The sequence below is a fragment of the Erpetoichthys calabaricus genome, chromosome 5, assembly GCF_900747795.2.
Source record: "Erpetoichthys calabaricus chromosome 5, fErpCal1.3, whole genome shotgun sequence".
Lineage (NCBI taxonomy): Eukaryota > Metazoa > Chordata > Cladistia > Polypteriformes > Polypteridae > Erpetoichthys > Erpetoichthys calabaricus.
This window is the reverse complement of record NC_041398.2, coordinates 250,119,065-250,132,046: the sequence shown is the minus strand read 5'-3', so window position 1 is coordinate 250,132,046 and position 12,982 is coordinate 250,119,065. Positions and strand designations below refer to the sequence as shown.

The 12,982-nt window shown below is 43.4% G+C and overlaps 1 protein-coding gene across 1 annotated transcript in view; it reads right to left on the bottom strand.

The window, feature by feature from the left end:
- pkd2 (polycystic kidney disease 2) overlaps nucleotides 1–12,982 on the bottom strand; it is a 913,849-nt gene that overhangs the window by 320,913 nt on the left and 579,954 nt on the right. The window lies entirely within an intron of this gene.

Genomic DNA, 12,982 nt, shown 5'->3' with positions numbered 1-12,982 from the left:
ATAAAGGGTCAGCAGCAAAGCTCTTATTACGGGGGCCACACTGTTGGGAATGCTGCATGTCACAAAATCTCCAGACCAGACCCCAAAACTTCAGGGAGACCTACAAACAGAGGACGACTCACACTGAGAACCAGCAAAAATGGGGGAGATCTTCAGAAAAAAAAAATTAAAACAGGCCAGTAACCTTAGCAACCGACATCAAGGTGGTCCTCACCCAGCCAAGACGGGCGCTAGCAGCAAATGGAAGTGGTGGTCCTCCCCCTTTGGGTTCCACCCATAAAATACAAGGAACATCAGTGAGCATAATTACATACATAGAAACTAAATCTATCTTTTATATATATATATGTATGTATGTATGTGTGTATGTACAGTATATATAGATAGATAGATAGATAGATACTTTATTAATCCCAATGGGAAATTCACATTCTCCAGCAGCAGCATAATAATACAATGAACAATATTAAATTAAAGATTGATAATAATGCAGGTAAAAAAACAGACAATAACTTTGTACAATGTTAAATGTTAACGTTTACCCCCCAGGTGGAATGGAAGAGTCACATAGTGTGGGGTGAGGAACGATCTCCTCAGTCTGTCAGTGGAGCAGGACGGTGACAGCAGTCTGTCGCTGAAGCTGCTCTTCTGTCTGGAGATGATCCTGTTCAGTGGATGCAGTGGATTCTCCATGAATGACAGGAGTCTGCTCAGCGCCCGTCGCTCTGCCACAGATGTCAGACTGTCCAGCTCCATGCCAACAATAGAGTATGTATATATATATATATATATATATATATATATATATATATATATATATATATATGTGTGTGTATATATATGTATGTCTATATGTATATATAACTCAGTGTGTGTGTGTGTGTTACAACATCACTTCTGAACGGCTGGAGCGATTTTCATGTTACACACGTTTCTCATTGGTCGACTAAAAATACAGTAGGATGAGATCAGCCCTAACCCACCCTCTTCTGGAAAGGACGCAGGTGATCTTACAGTCTTGTATACGTTAGCATCCAGTTGACACTCGGAACGACCACTAGAGGGCGAACCAGAGGTGAATGCCAGCATTCCTTATGTTTGAGTGCCACCACTGCACCCACCTGTTGCTTTTGAAATTCAATAGAGTTGGCCAGGTTGGCATCCCAACTATTTTTGGGACTCATTCGCTCTTTGTGACTCGAGCCAGCATATACAGTTAGGTCCATAAATATTTGAACAGAGACGACTTTTCTCTCATTTTGGTTCTGTACATTAAAACAATGAATTTGAAATGAAACAACTCCGATGCAGTTGAAGTGCAGACTTTCAGCTTTAATTCAGTGGGGTGAACAAAACAACTGCATAAAAATGTGAGGCAACTAAAGCATTTTTTGAACACAATCCCTTCATTTCAGGGGCTCAAAAGTAATTGGACAAATTAAATAACTGGAAATCAAATGTTCATTTCTAATACTTGGTTGAAAACCCTTTGCTGGCAATGACAGCCTGAAGTCTTGAACTCCTGGACATCACCAGATGTTGGGTTTCCTCCTTTTTAATGCTCTGCCAGGCCTTTACTTTCAGTTGCTGTTTGTTTGTGGGCCTTTCTGTCTGAAGTTTAGTCTTCAACAAGTGAAATGCCTGCTCAGTTGGGTTAAGATCAGGTGACTGACTTGGCCATTCCAGAATTTTACACTTCTTTGCTTTAATAAACTCCTGTGTTGCTTTGGCTGTATGTTTTGGGTCATTGTCCATCTGTATCATGAATCAATGTGACTGCTGTATTTAGCTGGATTTGAGCAGACAGTATGTCTCTGAACACCTCAGAATTCATTCGGCTGCTTCTGTCCTGTGTCACATCATCAATAAACACGAGTGTCCCAGTGCCACTGGCAGCCATCACACTGCCTCCCTCCACCGTGTTTTACAGATGATGTGTTATGCTTTGGATAATGAGCTGTTCCACGCCTTCTCCATACTTTTTTCTTGCCATCATTCTGGTAGAGGTTCATCTTGGTTTCATCTGTCCAAAGAATGTTTTTCCAGAACTGTGCTGGCTTTTTTAGATGTTCTTTAGCAAAGTCCAATCTCGCCTTTCTATTCTTGAGGCTTATGAGTGGCTTGCACCTTGCAGTGCACCCTCTGTATTTACTGTCATGCAGTCTTCTCTTTATGGTAGACTTGGATATCGATACGCCCGCCTACCCCCTGGAGAGTGTTGTTCACTTGGTTGGCTGTTGTGAAGGGTTTCTCTTCACCATGGAAATGATTCTGCGATCATCCACCACTGTTGTCTTCTGTGGACGTCCAGGTCTTTTTGCATTGCTGAGTTCACCAGTGCTTGCTTTCTTTCTCAGGATGGACCAAACTGTAGATTTTGCCACTCGTAATATTGGAGCAATTTCTCAGATGGGTTTTTTCTGTTTTCGCAGCTTAAGGATGGAGAGCTCCTTTGACCGCATGTTGTCTGTTCACAGCAAAATCTTCCACATGCAAGCACCACACCTCAAATCAACTCCAGGCCTTTTATCTGCTTAATTGATAAGGACATAATGACGGACTTGACCACACCTGCCCATGAAATAGCCTTTGAGTCAATTGTCCGATTACTTTTGAGCCCCTGAAATGAAGGGATTGTGTTCACAAAATGCTTTAGTTGCCTCACATTTTTATGTTATTGTTTTGTTCACCCCACTGAATTAAAGCTGAAAGTCTGCACTTCAACTGCATCTGAGTTGTTTCATTTCAAATTCATTGTGGTGACGTAGAGAAACAAAATGAGAAAAAAGTGGTCTCTGTCCAAACATTTATGGACCTAACTGTATGTGTATACACCAGTAATGGCGGACTGCACGATAATCCACTTGACTTATAGTTTTCCTCCTGTTTCTTTCTCTGTACGTTTATCATTCGTTTGCTCAGAGGTTGATGCGCTCGTTCCTTTCTGAGCAGCTCTTCTTGTCTCCACCCTAGCAGCCCGCTTCTTCTCTTCTTTTGTCGGCATCTTTTCACGTTAATTAAAACTGATTAAGTCAGTGTTACTTAGTACGTTTTTCTTAATTTTTCACTTAAGCTGGCACTTAAGTCTTCAATCTTCCTCAAGAATGATTTACGATATGAAGAGGTAGGGGACGTGATGGCGAAGGTGGTAGGGATGAGAACAGTACTTGTATGCATGCGCCACACGGCTGCCCTGCTGGTCACTGCTGAGAGCTGATTCTACAATAAAATAAAAATAAAAAGAGGAATAACCTTGGAGGTCAATCATCACTCTGAAAGCGGACAGTAGACATCACGTAGTATATGTGCACCAAATTTCAGGTCAATGGGTCAAACGGTTTGCGAGTGACAGGTGATTTAAAATCCTGGACAGACAAACGGACAGCCATGGTAGCATATTATATACAAAGATATATACAGTACTGTATATAACACATATATACCCGCTTTTAAGTCACATCTTGATTTTACTGTATAGTTTCAGGTATTTTATAATGTCAGTCGTATAAATCGAATACGGAAAACTCTCGCTATTGGACCAAGAGATTCTGAGATGCTGACGCCTGCCCACCTGAGAGAGTCACCACGGAGCACACGGCCTTTTTCTTCTATGTGGGTGCTGCAATGCGCTGTATCAGCGTGTGCCCCTCACCTCTCTCTCTCGTGCCTACGTGACCACTCAGTATTTAATACCCGCACCTATTCCGAAGTGACGTTTCCTCTGATTTGTGTTTTTTGTATCTCATACCCTCATACCCGTTTATTGTAAGAGCATCCCTTATCTACGATGGAGCGTTCGTTCAGAAGAAAATATGAAGCTGGTTTTAAATGAAATGTTGTTGACGTGGCGAAAGAAATTAGTAACTGCGCTGCTGCAACAAAATGTAATGCGTCTGAGAAACTGGTGCGAGATTGGAGGAGACAAGAAGATGGCAAAAAACAATTATAATTAACTGTCGTATTTTTGAATGGAGGGTGGCACAGTGGCGCAGTGGGTAGCGCTGCTGCCTCGCAGTTAGGAGACCCGTCTGGGTTCACTTCCCGGGTCCTCCCTGCGTGGAGTTTGCATGTTCTCCCTGTGTCTGCGTGGGTTTCTTCCCACAGTCCAAAGACATGCAGGTTAGGTGGATTGGCGATTCTAAATTGGCCCTAGTGTGTGCTTGGTGTGTGGGTGTGTGTGTCCTGCGGTGGGTTGGCACCCTGCCCAGGATTGGTTCCTGCCTTGTGCCCTGTGTTGGCTGGGATTGGCTCCTGTGACCCTGTGTTCAGATTCAGCGGGTTGGAAAATGGATGGATGGATTTTTGAATGGGTGTATAAGTCGGGGTCTGATTTTATGATCGATTTTTTGGGTTTCAAGACCCGAATTATACGTGCGTATATTATATATATATATATATATATATTGTGAGACACGGGTCCAAACACCACCAGACAGACACCACTTCTTTATAAAAAGGCACACGTTTATTAATTAAACACAGTCCCGCACAGCACACAGAGCTCCCAGCACCAGTCACCCTGCACACAGGCCTTTCTCTCCCTGTCCGTGGGCTGCCTTTTCCTCTCTCCACGGGAGCCTCGTCCTGCTCCCACTCCCGACTCCAGCTCCCTGATTTTATTTCCACCCGCATGTGCTCCAGGTGCCTGATGACACTCTTCCGGCAGCACTTCCTGGTGTGGCGAAAGGGCTGCCCTTGCACCCGGAAGCACTCCGGGCATCCCTGGAAGGCTCTTCATCCAGAAGTGAATGCCTCCCGATCTCTCTGAGGCTCGGGGCGCCCCCTAGTGGTGGCCAAGGGCCCCAATGGGCTTGAGCCTCCCTGCTCCTCTCCCAATCCAGGGTGCTTGCCCCCTCATGGCCTGGAGGACGTCAACACCGCGTCCCAGCTGGGTCTGTCCCCCAGCCTCCTGTGACACTATATCCATATTACTAACCGAGAATAAACCGGATATGGACGCAGGTACATGGCATGCCTATGGACGCAGGAGACATAGTGCGCAGGCCCCGACAGCTCAACTAACGGAAATATGAAATAAAGCAGCGAGCACAGACAATACGGGACCCTAACCGTCCACACTACACAGCATAGTACAGAAGGTGCGGGCACCTACAACGTGCATCTAACACACCGCAGGCAGACCCCCGAGATGGTACAGAAGATACAGACTCCACAGCATATGTGAATCACATTACAGTAATACAACAATATGAGTACTCACAGACAAAACAAACACAACGGGCTTCGGCGTCCCGCCCCACAATCAAACCGGAGAGAGTACGGTGTCCCCAAACGTCCACAAAACACAGCATAGTCAAACCCGAGATAGTACGGAGGGCGCATGCGCCTACAACGACTACCACATGAAACACACACACGGCACCGGAGGTATAATATTAGCTCAACTAACATAAATAAGCGCCTACAATGCGTCACGGCTCAAATACAAAGGAGCTCAACTAACGTAACTAAGAAATGAGACAACGCGCCCATAGGTAACGACACAGCCACACAAAAAAGAGGATTCAGCCCCCCGCCCCAGAGTGACACGGGAAAATGTACGGAGTCCACAAAGGTCCACCATACACAGCATCATAGTACGTGAGTTAGTACGAAAGCCGAAGGCGCCTACAACGCGTAATAAGAATAAACAAACGCTCCGTTTTAAATGTACGTCATCCTCACACATCCAAACTATACAGCATACGTGAATCACATTACAGTGATGCATTATTAACAGTACAACCACAGAAACCGCTCCGTATTAACAGTAAGTGCAATTATTCATATTACTAACAGTAAACAACGGAGAACTAATGGAGTTACGATCACGGCTCCAAAACTACACAGCTCCACTAACGGAGCTACAAACACGAGCCCACATGGACAAAAACAATAGATGTTGGCGCCTACAACGCACGTCTGAAACCGCGGAAGCAAAACTGTCTCGGCTCCAAAACCAAACGTAAAATATTTAACCTTTCATTGATTGTAAAAGAATTTCAGTTGGAGGAGGCTAACTGGAGATTCGGTCTCGTATGTCTGTTATCCTCCGTTTGCACAGTCATTGCTGGAATCATCTTGTACACGGCCGGCTTCTCACTCGGTGTTCAAGGGTAAGAACTCCTAAGAACCTTTAGATATTGGCTAAAGATGGAAAAACTCACATCGTATAGAACAAAACAAGCACATTAGTGAGTCTTCATTGTTTGGTCATTTATTTTTATTTTTAAAGTTGTTTTTCCATCCATCCATCCATTTTCCAACCCTCTGAATCCGAACACAGGGTCACGGGGGTCTGCTGGAGCCAATCCCAGCCAACACAGGGCGCAAGGCAGGAAACAAACCGCAGGCAGGGCGCCAACCCACCGCAGTTAAAGTTGTTTTTTTTTATTATGATTTTCCTCAAACAATTAAAATAAAATAAAAAACCACTTTATTTTCCTCCCAGGAAATGCTGGGTATTTCAGCTAGTAATAAATAAACAGAATCACATTAATAGAGAATACCAAATAACACAAAGAATAAACAGATTGAATAATGATTTTTTAAAAACATTTTATTAATTTTATTAAAATCAGATAACATTCCATACAAGCAAGTCAAGTTTAACTAAACTCGGTTCAAAACAAATCGAGTCTTAATAATATCAAGAGAAACGGTTGAAAGCGACGTCCTATAGTGGCGTCCTGACTTGGCAGGGAGTAAACCGGAAGATGCAAGTGAAAGGCAGAACAACCGAAAATAAACCAAAAATAAAAGTACAATAAAGTGATGGAAATCCAGAGAAGAGGTAAAAAAAGAACAAAAATCAGTCAAATAACGGGAAATGAGACGAAACGCACAAAAAGTCAACGGATGAGAAGTCACACCATTGAGTCGCACCATATAACAAAGTCCTTGATGAGGTCCCTATACTCCTCCTCCTGCCCACTCCTAATGCAGCCCACCATAGCAGTGTCGCCAGTGAACTTTTGCACGTGGCAGGACTCCAAATTGTATTGGAAGTCCGATGGCTGAACAGGACTGGAGAAGGTACAGTCGCCTGCGGCGCTCCTGTGCTGCTGACCACAATGTCAGACCTGCAGTTCCCGAGACGCACATACTGAGGTCTGTCTGTAAGATAGTCCACGATCCATGCCACCAGGTATGACTCTACTCCCATCTCTGTCAGCTTGTCCCTAAGGAGCAGATGTTGGATGGTGTTGAAGGCGCTAGAGATGTCCAGAAACATAATTCTTACAGCACCACTGCCTCTGTCCAAGTGGGAGAGGGATCAGTGTAGCATGTAGATGATGGCCTCCTCCGCTCCCACCTTCTCCTGCTATGCGGACTGCAGAGGGTCGAGGGCGTGGCGGACCTGTGGCCTCAGGTGGTGAAGACAAAAATCTATGAAATATACACACTGTGAGTTGTAGTAACCTCTCTGAAGGGAAGTTTGAAAAAGTGACCTAATTTGCAATTCAAATCGTGCAAAGTGTTTCTCTGTTTTAACGCAAACTCACCAATGCTTTTCAACGGGAGATTGTTGAAATTTAAAAGACGTGTACAGCACTCTGTACTCAAGATATCTCGGTGAAAACCAAACAGTCAGATTTCTTCAAAGATTAAGTACGGCAAATTTCATCAAAATCAGTTCACTGGAAGGCGACTTGTTTCAAACGGTCAGACACGACAACAACAGCAGGTGCTTTTCTCATTATATGAATAACACATCCATCCATCCATTTTCCAACCCGCTGAATCCGTACACAGGGTCACGGGGGTCTGCTGGAGCCAATCCCAGCCAACACAGGGCACAAGGCAGGAACCAATCCCGGGCAGGGTGCCAACCCACAATTCACAAAAGCCAATATGCACAAAACAGGAGCTGAACAAGAGAGTGAGTGGCCAGCTTATGGCCTGTGAGTCTATTAAATAGGGTGGTGATGTCATGGGGGCCCCGTCCCCTTTGGTTCCAAATAACATAAAGAACAAATACATTCAACAACTTAATCAAGACATACATTATATTTAACAAACAAAATAATACTCCTCAAACAATAATCAAATACAAAGTGAAAGGAAATGCAAAAATAATTTATAAAGGACAACAAAGACTGGCATGCTAGCAAACTAGAGAGGTATGTGAGAGTGAACCAGGAGATAAAACACGACTAAGATAAAAAGGGAAAACCAGAAGATGAAACTGCATGAGCATCAAAGCCAAAATGAGAGAGAAAGTCTAAAACCTGAAGGTCTGTCCTGGACTAGGGGGTCTCAAAGCACAGAAACACAAATGCCCTTCCAAAAACGTCCACTAGTGGGGGATAAAACTCTCAAACCCCAGCTAGCAAGAAGGGCAAACACCAAATCTTACAGAAGGAAAAGTTTAATTTCCACAAAAATGTTCCAAAACAAAAGCCAGCTCTGTAGAACATAACAGGCAAAATGGAGCTGTCTAAAACAGGAAGCCCCCCACTGGGTGAATGAGGACCCAATTCAGAGATCCAGCGCAAGGTCAAAATCCATAAATTCACAAAGCAGGCAAACTCACCGACTCTTCAAAATGAAACACCAGGAACAGTGGGAGACCCTCCAGAATTACAGGACAGGTTCTGGTGGTGACTGGCAGGTGGTCCTGTCTCTTTGGGGACCAACCACACAACACATAACAGCACACAACATAACAAAGGCACCTTATATACATCGACAAAACCAAAAATAAAGAATGATGCATATAATTAGCATAAATTAAAGAATCAAAAATTAACAAACGAGACATAAAACCCTGGGAACCCCAGTAAATACGTGACAAGGACAATGAGAGCAGAAACTTTAGCAAAACATTGTTTAGGACGAGGAGGTGGTTACCTGGATGACCCTTTAACCTGAGGCGCCATAACCTGAAGGTCATGACCTCTGAGGACACGCCCCCAATGAGGCGGGACTAATAGAGAGGACAGCAGGACAAAGAGAGGAGACTTCATGCACACACTCTGTCTGTGCCACCCGAAATATAGGCACGCTGATGACTTCACATGTGCCACACTTGTGGCATTCTGAGGATTCTGGGATAGAATCTCCATGGAAACATAATGACGCTGAAGCTCCGGAATGGAGGTTTGCAAGTCAAATTAGAGATGGCTTACGGGATCATTTTCAGCTGTTTAAACAACACACTCACATGGAAGAGCCTCAACCTTAAAACCATCCAGTTAGTCAAAGGTCTCAATCATGAATTAAAGAGAAAGAATGTACTCTCGCACCTAATAAGTCTAAATGCCATGAGAGTATTTTTACTGGAGACTCGCTTATTAAGCAAGCATTGTGGAGAAGACTCAGACAAGACAGCAGGTGTGGTTATATAGCAGCTTTTATTCTTCAGCGTCACAGTGAGCAGAGTTTCAGAAAGCAGGCAATCAATATTACTTGACAGCGTCAGGGCTCTTCTGAACCCCGTCTGTCGGGTGGGGCAAAGTTTTATACCCCTAGAGCGCGTGATTTAATATCATTATGGAATGCAACAGTCATCTCTCAAGGTTGAACTTTCAAGCAGCTTCATTTCTAAAACAATGATCTGCTTAGCCCTCTCAAAGTCCACCGTGTCCTTGACTGAAGTTTCTAAGCTTTGTAGAAAGATATTGGTGGCTTGCAGCTGCAAAGAGAAAAATAATAAAGTAGGTAGGCGCAGGCTTTTCATGATAAGAGGTAACGGGATAAGGCAGACTCATGTGTTGGAATGCTTAGACCTTGAGTCCCTTGGACAAATATTTTTCTGTTTACTCAGCAAAGCATGCTTTTACAAAATGTAAAGCTTCTTTCTGCTTAACTTCTCAGACATGGATTAGTACAAGGGAACGAAGAGAACATTCATCTTCCACAGCATCAGTTTCGAATGCATAGATTGGGGTCTGGCCAAATGTTTCACTCCAGCTATACAAAGAAAACCAGGGGTGTGGGAATCTTAATACACAGAACTATCCATTTGTAGTGTCAGATTCTGAAGGCGATATGTCACAATGTGTGTTTGTGTGGAGACAGTCGAGGAGCAGTGGAACAGGTTTAACTATGTGTAACATGTCATGCAGGACAGGGACAGACCTAAAATTGGAATTCATAGGAAATTTAAAAAACTCCACAATGAATTAATAAAGATTAAAAAAAAGAAGTTGCAAAGGAAAAAACTTCTTTATAAAGCATATAAGACTAAGGACTGCAAAGTGAATCGTAGAGCATTATGAGAACATGAGAGCAACCATCAAGAAGGATATCAGGGAGGCTAACAGACAGTTGGAGAAGTATATAACAGAAAAGGCGACAGATGACCCTAAGAGATTCTTTAAATAGTAAGAGAACAGTCAAGGAGGAGGTGAAGGGCATCAGGGATAGTGAAGGAGGACTAAAAGATACAGACAGTGAAATAGCGGAGGAGCTAAACTTCACAAGTGAGCAAGTGGATAACCTCAGAGTGGTAACAGGGACTACTAAGGAGATACTGAGGGATTTGGAAATTGTGGAGAGAGAAGAGCTGCTGAGATTAAATAAGCTGAAATGAAACAAATCACCAGGAGCAGATCATATTTATCACAGAGTTCTTAAGGAGACTTTCGAGTTCAGATATAAACCCTTGATGCATATTTTTAGGAAGTCACTGCACACTGGAGAGATTCTGAAGGACTGGAAAATGTCAAATATCATCCCATTAGATAAAAAGGGTGACTGGGCAGATCAGAGCAACTAGAGGCCAGTGAGCTTAATGGGCATCACAGGAAAATTAATGGAAGGAATTAGTAAGGAGAAGATTGAGCAACACCTGGCAAGGACAGGACAGTCAGCATGGGGTCAGGAGAGGGAGGTCATGTTTTACTAACAGGCTGGAATTCTATGAGGAGGAAACAAAAGGATACGACCAGAGTGGAGCAGATGAGATGATTGATGTGGACTTTCAGAAAGCATTTGATAAGGTGCCACCTGAGAGGGTGGGCATCAAACTAAAAGAAGTGGCAGTTCAGGGTGTGGGTGCAGAATTGGCTCAGACACAGGAAGCAGAGGGTGACGGTGTGAGGAACCTCATCAGAATTGGGTGACGTTAAGAGTGGTGACCAGCAGGGGGCAGTGCTGGGGCCGCTGCTATTTTTAATATCTATAAATGATTTAGATAGGAATATAAGGAACAAGATGGTGAAGTCTGCAGATGATACCAAGAGAGGTGGATTAGCAGATAATTTGGAGTCTGTTATATCATCACAGAAGGACTTGGACAGCAGACAGGCTTGGGCAGATTTGTGGACGATGAAATTTAATGTCAATAAATGTAAAGAATTACACATAGGGTGGCTCTGAGGCTAAGGATCTGCGCTGGTATCCCAAAGGTTGCCGGTTCGAATCCCCGTCACTGTCAAAAGAGATGCTACTCTGCTGGGTCCTTGAGCAAGGCCCTTAACCTTCAGTTGCTCCAGGGGCGCTGTACAATGGCTGACCCTGCACTCTGATGCAAAAAAAACAAGTAATTTCCTTTGGGATTAATAAAGTATAATAACATAAAAAAATAAATAAAAATAAAATAGGAAGTAAAATTGTGAGGTTTGAATACACAATGGGCGGTCAGAAAATCGAGAAGAATTTAGGAGTCATAGTGGACTCGACATAATCAACTGCCAGACGGTGTTCAGAAGCCATGAAGAAGGCTAACAGAATGTCAGGTTATATAGCGCCTTGAAGTGTGGAGTACAAGTCACAGGAGGTTCTGCTCAAGCTTTATAACACACTGGTGAGGCCTCATCTGGAGTCCTGGGTGCAGTTTTGGTCTCCAGGCTACAAAAACGACATAGCAACACTAGAGAAGGTCCAGAGAAGAGCAACTAGGCTGATTCAGGGCTACAGGGGATGAGTTATGAGGAAAGATTAAAAGAGCTGAGTGTTTACAGTTTAAGGAAAAGAAGATGAAGAGGAGACCTGACTGAAGTATTTAAAATTATGAAGGGAATTAGTCCAGTGGATCAAGATGGTGACTTTAAAATGAGTTCATCAAGAACACGGGGACACAGTTGGAAACTTCTGAAGGGAAAATTTCACACAAACATTAGGAAGTTTTTCTTCACACAAAGAACGACAGACACTTGGAATAAGCGACCACGTAGTATGGTGGACAGTCAGACTTGAGGGACTTTCAAAACTCGACTTGATGTAAATAAGTGGACAGGACTGACAAGCTTTGTTGGACTGAATGGCCTGTTCTCGTCTCGAGTGTTCTAATGGTGAGGTGCAATTTGTCAATGTTGTGCCCACCTACACACAGCACCCTGAATGCCCACCTCTGTTCATCTGACCACTTACCTTTTTTATCAAATGGTCATGCGCACCTCCTCTCTCATCTGTTTTTGCTTCCTCCTTGTAGAACTCCACCATATTAGTGATACGCAGTCTCTCCTCTGAACCCGTGCTGATTCTCTCTAACGCTCCTTTTCTTGCTGTGATGCTCGATCGTTTCCTTAATAATTTCACCCATTAGTTTCTCCTATTAAGCTTATCATCCCATAGTTATTTGGATCGCCTATTTTACACACTGGAATGGCACCAGAAGCCCACACATCTGCACTTACAGATCCCACCAAGAGTCACCCCAGACAAGCCGATTCTCCCTTATGCCCAGCTACTGCACCCCATTGTGCCTACCTTTAAATCCAAATTAAGACACATCTCTTTAAAGTTTATTATGTCTGATATAAACTTTAGTTGAAATATTTCATTTTAATTAACTGGTTTTATTTTACCTGTCATTTTTTATCCAGTCTGTATTGTGACTATTAGTATTAATGTTTTTTAAGGTGTCTTTGAGTGCCTTGAAAGGCGCCTATAAATAAAAAAATAACAAAAATAAACAATTATAATAATAATATTAGTAGTAATACGCGGAGCTTTCTGAACAATGTGCTCCAACACGCGCTCTGCCTCAAAAGGCGCTTTATTTTACAGACGGACCGTGACGTCACTTTTGGCT